The sequence below is a fragment of the Planococcus citri genome, chromosome 1 (assembly GCF_950023065.1).
Source record: "Planococcus citri chromosome 1, ihPlaCitr1.1, whole genome shotgun sequence".
Lineage (NCBI taxonomy): Eukaryota > Metazoa > Arthropoda > Insecta > Hemiptera > Pseudococcidae > Planococcus > Planococcus citri.
Window position 1 is genome coordinate 40,702,277 of NC_088677.1, and position 12,169 is coordinate 40,714,445.

At 32.1% G+C, this 12,169-nt stretch overlaps 1 protein-coding gene across 3 annotated transcripts in view; it reads left to right on the plus strand.

The window, feature by feature from the left end:
* The window catches only part of LOC135831928 (LIM domain transcription factor LMO4-B-like), a 105,864-nt gene extending 100,792 nt beyond the window's left edge, over nt 1-5,072 (plus strand). For all 3 annotated transcript variants that reach the window (XM_065344793.1, XM_065344795.1, XM_065344796.1), the window contains one exon: nt 706-5,072. The gene's annotated coding sequence lies outside the window, so the exon portion shown is untranslated. The remainder of the gene's footprint in view (nt 1-705) is intronic.
* Nucleotides 5,073-12,169: the final 7,097 nt, after the last annotated feature.

Below are 12,169 nucleotides of genomic sequence, written 5' to 3' on the forward strand. Positions count from 1 at the left end.
GAATTTCCTCAAAAATTTTGAGTACTTACAGGTACGTAACATTCTTTATTTCATAGATTTATTTGGTAATTTTTCAAATTATATTTTCTCCCGGAGCCTTTAATGTACAAGTCGGGCAAAAAAACACTTTGACAATTTTTTAATATAGTCTACCATCAAATCTTGTGATCGAAAATTTTTTTTCCTTCAAAACATACTTTATCATTTCGATTTAAAAATGTAGGCAACTTCATCCTCCAATGACATTTTTTTTTTGTTTTTTGCAATAGGTACCTACTCAGTTGCGCATTAAAAAAAATACTCTGCACTTGCACGCTTCTTGCTTGCATTCATTTTCGTCGAATTTTTGAATTTTCTATCTTTGAATGGAAGAAAATCTGGGCTTGATAAATACAGGGTTAAAATTCAGTAAGACTTGCGTTTTCATCAGTACCTACCTAACCTACGGTTTTAAAAATATGCTGCTTTAAATGGCTGGTTTTTATTCCATTTCTCATCAAGAACTTTGGTTAAATCTAATTGCACGGCGAATTAATTTGAAAGCGACGAGCAAGACAGCCAGACTGACAAGGCGAAATAGTCAGTTTAGCTACTCGTGTATTGCGACGAAAACGTGTACCCGCCATTATAATATAATAATATAATAATAATTAGGTTAATTTATAAAAACGCATACTAATTATAATTGTGTTAATTCTGTTTCAGATAGTCTTTCCGTCGTTGAATTTTGAGTGAGACATTTCAATTGTATTTATTCTGTGATTTCGTAACGTATTTTATGTTCTTAGTTCTGTGAATCGTTGCCGTTAACTATTTTGATTCTTGTTATTTTGAAATTGATTAAGTTGTAACACGTTGAATGTACGTACTATATGAAAGCGCAACGTTGCACTATTGGTTCGTTGCGTGTTTTATTTTATCTTGCTCTTCCCTGTCAAAAGACAACGATACATAGGCCTAGGCTCACGTATTTGTTCGTAATTAAATCTGAATTTCGTACTAATTTGACAGTACGCCTCGTTGTTGTATTTCTTCGTTAACGTATAAAGCAATTTTTGCTCCGCTAATTACCGTTAAATTTCAAATCGCTGTACAATTATTAGGCATTATTTAAAATGAAATGAGGTTACCTTCACGTAATTCTGGCCAGAATTTGAATTTTTGCGTCGATACAATCAGCAAAAAAAAAAAGAACTAATAAGTAAATATCGAGGAGAAAAATTGCATAGGTGATATTTCATACGAAATGTTAATCCCTTTGGGTGAAATGAAGAAAACAAAAGTGTTGAGAATGGGGAAAAAAGGAGAATATGCAGATACCCGTGTGCATTATTAATATCACGTACACTTTCGATTGAAATTTGAATAATTTACTGTCAACTTTTTCTTTTGATAAAAGCTATTTACCTATTTCAAATGCTGCTCAAATGTTACGTATTTTCGTTTCCTTGAATGATGTTCGTTTTTTTTCTTCTTTATTTTTATTTAGAGTGTATTTTTTCCCTGTGTTTATTTATATAATGTATTGGCGATTATGAATTGTCGATCTGTTGTTCGCATTATTAATGTTAGCTATTTTTAATTTATTTTTATACATTACGTGTATATACGATGATGTTCTTTTTTTTTTTTTTTCATTATTATTATTTTTTTTAGAATAGAAATGTCTGAAAATAAGTTACCCTTCAGTTATTCCTCTGACGCTCATTTTTTTTCAATTTTTAAATTCCACTTGAAAAAAATAGTTAATTCGTCGTTGTGCTGTGTTACTTAATGGTTCGTTTTTTATCGTTTTTTTTTTTTTTTTTTTTTTCGTTTTAAATATTTACAAAATTTACCGTTTATTTGGAATCGCAACGAAGGTAAAACTCGTCATGTAAGAAATCTTTGTTAAGTTAATTCTATAGCCTATATATCGTGTGATAAGGAGTCCTGAAATGATATGAAACGTGTATCTTGAGGACAAAAGATAAAGTGGACGTGAAAGGTTTCGTATTTTGTTCACCTTTTCTGCCATCGGATTTGGATGCCATTAAAAGTATGTAATTTTTTGATTTTTCATTATTGATTCAGTAACCCTATAGTTCATTTAGTAGCATGCTTAGCCCATGATCTAAGAACAGAAAACAATATGTTGGCGTGTTTCTGTTGAAATATAAGAGCCTTATACACGGTGTCCCTACTAAATCTCAGCCTGATTTCGAGTGACCTGAAATAATCTCTGAAGAACGCCACTAATCGTGCCCAGTGTTGTCAGTTTAAAACAGCACCGTATGTTTAAAACGTTTAGAAAAAAACGGACAGTGTTTAAAACAAAATTCTGTTTAAAATGTTTTTTTTTTTGTTTCAAACAAGTTTTTTTTTCAAGCCCAATTTCACAAAAAAAACCACGTTTTTTCCCAATTTCTGGTTTAAAAAGTAGTGAAATTGAAGGAACTGAATTTTTAGATTTTCATTCTTCTTCCTATACTTTTTTTTAAAGGCAAACTTTGTGTTTTGATTTCAATTTTTAAATATTTATTGAGCCTTATAGCTATTTTATGACATCACATCTTAAAAGTTGATGACTGGATAACGTATATTTGAAAAAATGAATCCAAAACAAATGAATTTCTCAAATTTCTGTTAAAAACGTGTTTAAAACACATTTTAAACATGTTTAAAACACGTTTAAAACACATGGGAATCCAGCAGTTTAAAACCACGTTTTAAACAAAAAAAAACCGTTTGTTTTGTCTTTTTTAAAAAAAAAACGTTTTTTTTCCAACACTGATCGTGACATTGATTTTTTGCTTCATCTCCTTTTTAGAAAAAAAAATGTCGAAAGGTGAACATTTCAAACTTTTTAGAACCTATCATCGTCAATCAAATTGTATTGAAATCTGAGTCCATGTGATTCCTTAATTTTTTTTGCTAAAAATCTCGATCAGAAACAGTGATGAAAAATCAGTGTTTATTCGCTGTGATTCCAAACTCTTAATGTTTTTATTTTCAAGTGAATTTAATTCAATAATGTTATCGTCACTGTTATAGTTTGAAAAATATTTTCTGACATTTCTATATTCACGTATATACTTTATGTAGAATAGTAAAGCAATGTTGCATTTAAAATTGAAGCAATAAGAGATTTTGATTTTTCTTGGTAATTTTCAACGACGAATGAAATTTTACGAATTTAATTTTTTTTATTTCGCGTATACGATTGTTTTATTGTTTTTGTTTTTAATAATTCACACGCAAGTCGTCGGTACTTATTTACTGCCTATAATCACAATTACATGTACTGTATTTTGAATTGATAGAAACGTAAAAAACTGTAGGTACCTATGTAAATAATCATACGTGCCCCCGAACATTTTCACACATCCAAATTGAGAACACGTTTAAACGTTGTCACTTGAAAACTTTTCGCTTGTTATCGCCTACCGAGCTTTAGTTTTTATTGAATTGGTGAAAAAAAACAGAAAAGTTACTTCCATTAAACACATTTCTTTTAAGCTTAAGCAGCTTACAGTGACGTCATGGTTCCCACATTTTGTGAAATGACTTTAACCGATGTTTTATTTCAAGTAAAACTTCTTGTGGGGAAATTTTTTCACACTTTTTATCTTATGCGTCTTCTGTCTACTTATATATTGTACGACTCGGTGTAATTTGGATTAGATTAGTGTTGGATTTCGTCTAAAGCATGGGAGCAGAAGGTACTCGCGGAACGTTGATTTTCAACATGTTGGAAAAATAAACCGTTCGAAGAAGTTGGCTGGTTTCGAATTAAGTGTTCGGGTACCTAGTTAACAACTTAGTGATAATTCTTATACCTTTGGATTGGTTTTCTTTCGCTCTCTCCATTTCTCGACTAGCAGAGAAAACAATTCGAAATTTATACCAAAGTTTTAAAACGTTTTTTTTTCCTCATCGAAATAAAATCAGATATTTGTTGATATTGACTGCGTGAAAAAAAATCTATTTTATTCGATCGTGCCGATTCGTTTTGTATTTTACTATAATTAAAAAATTATGCCGATAAAAGATGCTAATAACGCGTTCAGGTACACAGAACAAAACGAGAATTGATCTGAAAAGCATCGAGGCTGCAAATTTTAATTAAACTTGTTCCAAACTTATGTATTTTGTTTCTGGACTTTTAGAATGAGGTTAAATAAAAATCGCGTCGATTTTATCTGATTTTCTCTTTAAATTACTTACACATGACAAGCTTATTTAATCAAATAATACTTTTACAGCGGTACGTTTACTGATTTCGTTGCACTAAGTGTGTTAAAGCACGATTTTTTTTTCTATTTTGAAAGCGCCGAAGTGTTTTTTTTTTCAATTACTAAATCCTCTTAATATAGCCGTTTATGCCAAATGCATTTATTATTCGGTTTACGAATAAGAACAGAAGTGTGTGGAAGTAACTAACTTTTACAAATAGGGATAAAAAATTCACTTTGGAGATTATAATTCGTATATTTTTGTATCGGTAATTTGATTGATTTGGTGAAAAATTGATAACTATGTAGTTTGAAACATTTTTTTATTGCTCAAATTTTATTGGCTGTTTTTTTTACGCAACTGTCTCGTGCAATGATAATCGATTCCATGACATCGTGTACATATATAAAATGAATGACACTTAAAATACGTAAATTCAATATGCATTTAGAAGAAAAAAATCGAATACTTTGCATTTCTTTATTGCATTTTTGTTGTTGATAACTGTAGGTATTTTGTTTTCTTTGTTTTTTTTTCTGTTTTATCTCTCTTTTTTTGAATAAAAATGCTTCAAGCGATGCGGAACTTGAACGAAAATATTAATAGCTTCGATGACAATATCAAAAACGAACAATAAATTATTAAAAATTTGCTTCGTTTTGTTTTTGTTTTTTTTTTTCTACATATGTATCTAATTAAAGCAATACTTACCGACTTTGTTGCCTAATTAAATGCAATAATTTTTGTTACTTTTTTTTCCTGTGTGTAAATATATTCATTGTATTTGTATGATGTATATTGAATGTATAATTGTTAAGTCATCATTGTGTGTAATAAAAATTTTTGTTTATTTTCTATATTGGTTTTCATTTTTATTTTTCTGTATTTTTGGTATCGACAATATTTTTATGGATATTAAGGTCGGTCGTTTTTCAAATTTTTTCAAATTTTGATGTAGCCCAGCCAAAAATCATGTCCAAATGACCTCAATAAGACGCAGGAAACATTTCAAATTTATTTTATTTAGGTTTGACGCCCATTCTCGGCACGAGCTCTTGTTGTTGTAGGTACCTATATATTCTGTCATGAAATTCTTCGGCATAATTGTTGACTTTTGGGAGTTGATTGGTGAAAAAAACCATGAAAAAGTGGAGAAAAAATATCCTAACACCGCTAAAAGAACAAAAATTTGCTTTCATTTTCGCCATAATGACAAATATTTCAAATTGACGCGATGAAATGGCCAAAAATATATGAAAGAATGGGGAGGGGGTCGAACATTTCTGAGGATTTTTTTTCATACAGGACATCATTTGAAGCCGCTTGGAAAAAATCGGAAACGAGCCCATTTCCCTTACTTTTGAGTTCTTCGGTCTGACCCTTATTGATAATCTTTCAGCTGAAAAGTTTAAACTTTTGTCTCAAGGTCAAACTTTTAGTTGAAAAATTGATTTTCTAGTTGGAAGGCCAAACTTTCAATCAAGAAGTCGAGCTTTCAGCTTAATAATCAAACTTATCATTTGGAAACTCACGTTGAAAAGTTGGACTCGGAGTGAGAAAACCAAACTTTCAATTGAAAAATTGAATTTTTACTCAATTAATTTTCAGCATTTTTTTGAAATGTCATCTATTATCCTTCCTAATTCCAAACAAAAACTTTTTAATTAATATTTCCCAATTGGTTGAAAATAACGTTTTCAAATTTTTCTAGTCTTCTTCAGGACTTGTTTATTTAAATACTTTTTTAAACTTTTAAATCGTTTTTTGAGTAATTCATACATATTTTCAAGTTTATCCATTTCCGTTTTTTTTCCATATCAGAAGAGAGTTTTAAATTTATGGTATATACTTATTTCAATCTAATTTCATAAAATCATCAACATTGAATTTTTTTTAAATTCATGAACATTTTTTTTCTTTCTTCTTCCGATTATAAAATATATCTTTCAAATATTTTTACCAACTTTTTCGATTTTTCGAGAGTTTTGGATGTTTTTTTTTGACTGGTATCTATCAGAAACATTTTCTATCAAAACAAACTTTTAAAAAATCAATGACTCACCAAACTTTTTGACGTTATTACGTATGATTTTTAATATTTTTACAAATTTTTCATAGAATTTTCTGAATTTTAAAATGTTTTATAAAATTTAATGTGAGGAAAATTACAATTTTTTTTAACATTTTGCACAGCGAAACAAAAGCAGTTGGCTTAACTGTGTAATTTCTGGAAGGATTCATTATACCTACAAATACCTACTTAAATATTTTAAAAGATTCTTAAACCTTGTTACACTTCAAAAACCGGGAATAAGGGTTGAATATTGCTGAGGTTTAGAATGTGAACTCTTTAAATTTCTGATTCAGTTGATTGATTAGTTCTGGGGCCTCTCCCCCTCCCACCCCATTTGAGTTTGTAATGTCACTGCTAATTTTTGCCTTTAAAAAATATATAGGTAGGTAGGTAATAGGTACGAACCAAAGATATGGAAAGATCAAAAATCATCTTTGCCCCTTTCTTATATGTAGGCTACATATGCGTATGTATACTCTTCGGAGTAGGTGTGCGGTTTTTATAAAATGAAATGGTCCCAATGCGACCAGTAGATCTGAAAAGTAAACAGCATTCGTAAAATTTCAACGAATTTTTTTCTGCAAAGCGTTCAAATGTTGCGCCCGTTGGGTTTTGTAGTAGGCAACACATATTACATTGGCATGTAGACGGAATGCTTGAGCGACTGAAATCGAAATGGAATGTTTTAATTTTTGCCACAGGTACAATTGTAGGTATAGGTATGATGCGATGTGCACTCAGCTAGTAGCTGTGCTATAGGTTAGGTACCTAGTACCTACCTATAAACATGAATGGAGAACGGAGAAGCTCGAGGTATCCGATATATGCGAACTCTTTGAGTAACTGCGTCGACCTTAAAAACCAAATTAAATTTAATTTCTGCGTATTTTTACTTTTAAGAACAAAAATGAGAACTTTAGCGATATAACCCCAGAGAAATTGCATTAAATTTGAGTGCGCTACGCTTTTAAAAGTCAAGAAGTTGACGAGTCCTCGGAGACCAGACGTGAGATATAAACCAATCTTAGACACACCAATACTTAGGAACATGAGCGGCACTCATTCATGAACATATACGCCGACGTATATAGTGTAATTTGATTCAAACTTCATATATAAGATGAAAGAAGGAAGAATGAGAGAAGGCGCACTCGAGGCACGACGTCCGGTCTCGTTCCTTTTTTACCCTCATCCTCTATCTATCTATCTGTATGTGTGTGTGTGTGTGTGTGTGTGTGTACTCAAGTAACGGTCATTTCAGTTACTACTAAATTGCATTTGGCAAAAACCATAAAAACTTTTAGTTAATTTGATGCCGACCGTATTTCTTGTTTAGCCTTATACTTACATATACACAACGGTATGGATACTGGAGAAAAAAAATTCTACCGATCCGATGGATAGTCTACTATATGTATAGGTGAATTCTGGAATGCAACGAGTCGTTGTGTAGATTTAGGCTTGGAGTTGGACTATAGGTTAGGTACATTTACGATGTTGCAGTTTGCATTATGAATGTTTTACTAGGCCGAAGCTACTCGTATGTCCATTGCGTAGGTACTCGTATATGCATTTGCTAGACCTACACACGAAATATTAACGATCTAAATAAAGTAGCCTTTATCAAATTAGACAGATAACATTGGAAAACGTGTAATAAAACACAGTCAGAAGCATTTGTGTAATTGGAAAACTTTATAACAACCATTATCAGTAGGAGTGAAAATTGTGCGAATATTTTCTTGGTAATTGCCCATAATTTCGTGGAAAGTCGATAAGATTCTTGGAGAAAATGCGAACGAGGCAATTTAATTAGATAACCCGTTTATAATATATTACTATTGGTTGTTTTCTAACTTGAATACCAATTAAAGTTTTCGTTATATTCAGACACGAATAAAGATAAAGAATACAACCCTCCGAACTTGATTGTTATTTTACAAAATTCGTTTTGCAAATTAATCGAATTCTTCAATTTTCTTTCCACCATCTCCGCTCTGTTGGCGGTATTATTGTTTGCTAGGTAGTGATTATCGCTTTGTCATTAAAGTTTCATTTTATTTTATTTGTATTTTCTCATTATTCGAAAATCGAAATTTGATTATTCCGTCAATAGTGCTGGAATATTGTCATAGATCATCGTATTATCTACTCGTATTTAGCACATTGCTTAACTACTCTATTTGATTATTTCAATTAGGTACCTAACCTACCTAGTACCTACCGACATATTACACACTTGATATCATAATCATGTCAAATTTCAAATTCTACCATTTATAGGATAACTCGAAAAACAAAATAAGGCTGAAATATAAATCCGTCTACAGCATGAATCGCCTTTAAAATACATATATACCATAGGTAAGTATGCAATTATTCAAGCAACAAAAACCAATTCAAAAGTGAAAATGAAAAGCAAACTTCAAAATACAATAACGCAACTTCACTGGATTTTTTTCAAGTTTTCAAAAGTCTGACCAAATGGCAGAATTTCATTTTTAGAAGATTAATATACCTATTAATATAAGTGGGTGGGTAGGTACATACCTATTACTTTAACAGTCAGACTTCGGATGTAAAATTCTACTTCAGTGTTAGGTAGGTATACTCAACATGTCAGAAAACGAAAAGAAATAGATCATTTTTCTCAAAGTTGAAAGATTCAAAGTCTCCCATAATACGAGTATGTATCAAGAATTTGTCACAATTTTAGCTAAGTTCTTAAAAGCCAGACAAAATGTTGCGAAATCAGAATGATGTACCTAGGTAAGTACCTACTTACCCACTCTAAATATTGAAAATGAATCAAAATTTTTCCCAATATTTTTAAAAGTTTAACAAAATATTAAGGATTTATTGTAATTTTCTGGTCAAGTGTTCATTACAAATGATTTACCTACCTGCCAAGCCAAAACCAAAAGTTCCCATTATAATTCTTTGATTAACCAAAAAATAACCCCCAATTTACCAAAAAAAAAAAATTACCCGTAATTTAACAAAAAATTATCCCAATTTACCTACTAAAAAAAATTACGTGTAATTTACCAAAAAATTACTCGTAATTCATTGAAAATGTCACAAAGTCATGTTTGAAAGTTTTACATGCCAATTTATTAATTTTTTACAAGTTCTTAAAAGTCAAACTTGAGATCAGAAAGTTCAACTTCTATGTTACTTGAATCATTAGAAACTTATTTTTCTTACAAGTTTTCATTTTTAAAAACTTGGAAAAAAATTGATTATTTCTGATGTATATTGTAGTTGTGAACCTACATGGACATGCATAGTACATACGTATTTGGAATTTTTTAGGAATCAAAAGTCAAGTACGAGGTCTGTCAAATAAGTTCCCGGACAGCTATTTTTTCGCGGGGTGTGGTAACACTGGGGTGCTATCGAGGTACGTACCATGTTCTTACATCTATCCACTAGTAGTATTCGAAGTTTCAACTCGATCCGCTACGTTCTCGAATTTTGGCGAATTTTTTATCGAGGTGATAGTCGTGCCACGTGCCGAAATGGAGCTCGACAAAAAAATCGAACAAAGAGTCGTGATGAAATTTCTGGTAAAACAAACAAAGACATGTTGTCGGCAGTGTTTGGTGATCGTACCATGAGTCGTTCGAGTTTCTAGGAGTGGATAGGGCGGTTCAGAAAGGGATGTACCTCGGTAGCACATGATCCAGGAGAAGGAAGGCCAGTCACAGCGGCTCGAAAGAAAAAGTGGATGCAATCTGAACTGAAATCGACAAAGACCGTCGGAAACCACTCGGAAACCACTCAGAGATGTCGCTAGTAGTGTTGGAATATGAAAAAGTCGCACGGAGCCAGATCTGGTGAATAGGGAGGATGTTTGAGCACCATTGTCTGATTTTGGGTCAAAAAATTGCTCGTGGCCCTTCACTGTGAGCAATTTTTTGACCCAAAATCGGACAACGGTGCTCGAACACCCCCCCTATTCGCCAGATCTGGCACCGTGCGACTTTTTCCTATCCAATAAGATCAAGGATTCCTTGAGGGGGACTCATTTGGGCAGTGCAGAGGACATAAAAAGCGAATCGGCGCGGCTCCTACGGGCAATTCCGGAATCCGAGTGGGCCAGGTGCTTTGAAATCTGGAAAAATCAAATGTGTAGGTGTATAGCTGCGGAAGGGGATTACTTTGAAGGGGGACCCTGTAAAAAATCGTAATTTGTAAAATAAATCATTTTTCTAGACAGTGTCCGGGAACTTATTTGACACACCTCGTATAGCCTAAGCGTTAAGCCGGATGGCCTGTCTGCTATGGTGTGGAACTTGTCGAGGATGAGCTTTAGGTATCGATGAGTTTCCTCCTCAGTTTCCTTCTGCCTCTTTTCCCCGTTAGTGTATATTGGAGGACCCATTTAGGCGATCTTGTTTCCTCCATCCTTTCAAAGTGATTTTTCCAGTCTTTTCTGTATGTTTTGTGTTTTGATCTTCTTCGTGATTGGCTTCACTCCGAGATCTGTTGTTATTTTCTCAGGAACTCTGTTTCTGAGAGTCACCCCTGCCGTTCGCCTCATGAGAATTTCATCTCCTCTGTAGTTATTCTTCTTTTATCGGATTTCTGTTTCTTTCCTGCACTTTAATGCTTCTCGGGGTTCTTTTGTACCTCTTAAAAAAATAAATAAAATTTGTATAACTGTTTTAGAATTAATTTTCTATTTCAAAATTTTGAATTAATTTTTAATAAAATTTAATGATTAGGCCCACTGAATTAATTTAAAATTTGTATTCTCAATTATACCCAACATTTTCAAAAATCGTGGTAAAAAAATGAAAAAAAAATAAAGCCTTTATGTGCCTATCTAATAGTTATGTACCTATGTAAAGTTGTATCGAGACAATCAAAATAATATAATCTTGAAAATACCATGACTGGAAAAGATTACAAAATTCTATAATTTATTCATCGGCCTATCCATGCATTATTGCCAGTACCTACAATGATCATTGCACAGGATAAAGAATAGAAATAACAAACGCAATAATTTATGTTTTAAAAATACCTCCCCATAGGTAAGTTTAATAAACTGCAAATGCATTCGTTACGGGGATGGGGATTTATTTATGAAAGCTAACGAAAGGAAAATGCAAAATATTCATATTTTCTTCACCAGCCATTAATCGGATTGAGGTAAAGTAAGTATTATTTTCATTAACAAGTGAAATTACAAAAATAATCCTGCGTTTTAATGAAGTTTCCCTAACATGATAGATTTATGCAGCAGTCTTCATTAACGTCACTAGAAAGGCTAAGTAATAATTTTAATATCAATATAGGTAGGTACACTAGCGTAGAGAAAGATACGAGTACCTATACGTATACATACAGCTAGTTCAATTCAAAATATCGGTTGTAAAAATTTCTACGTGTTGGCTAAATGTTAAATGTTCGATACAGATGGTAGCTCGTTCAAAAGAAATTCATGCTTTTTCACTCTTCAAGTAGGTATACACGATGGGTAGGTAAAGGTATACATACACATCTACGTCTCTAACGAGTAAAGCATCACTTTACCTAAATTAACGGGTTTCGTACAAAAAAAAAATCATACTTTTTGCACTGTAGGTAACAACATCCGACAAGAATTTAATTATTAAACAAGAATATTTTCACGTTGCATTGTTTACGTTTTGTAATGAAATGTCCTGAACAACGTACATTCTTCGAAAGCTATTTTTATAAAGGGCGTCGCATCGTGTTTCAAAACCGAGTTGACAGGGTAAAAGTCCGTTGCAAGAAAGATTAAAAATTTAATATATATAGAACAATCCCTTTGAAAAATGCCAGGAATTCGTTTATTTGAATTGGAAATTTTAGCTCTTTATGAGTGGATACGAGTTGAAGTAACAC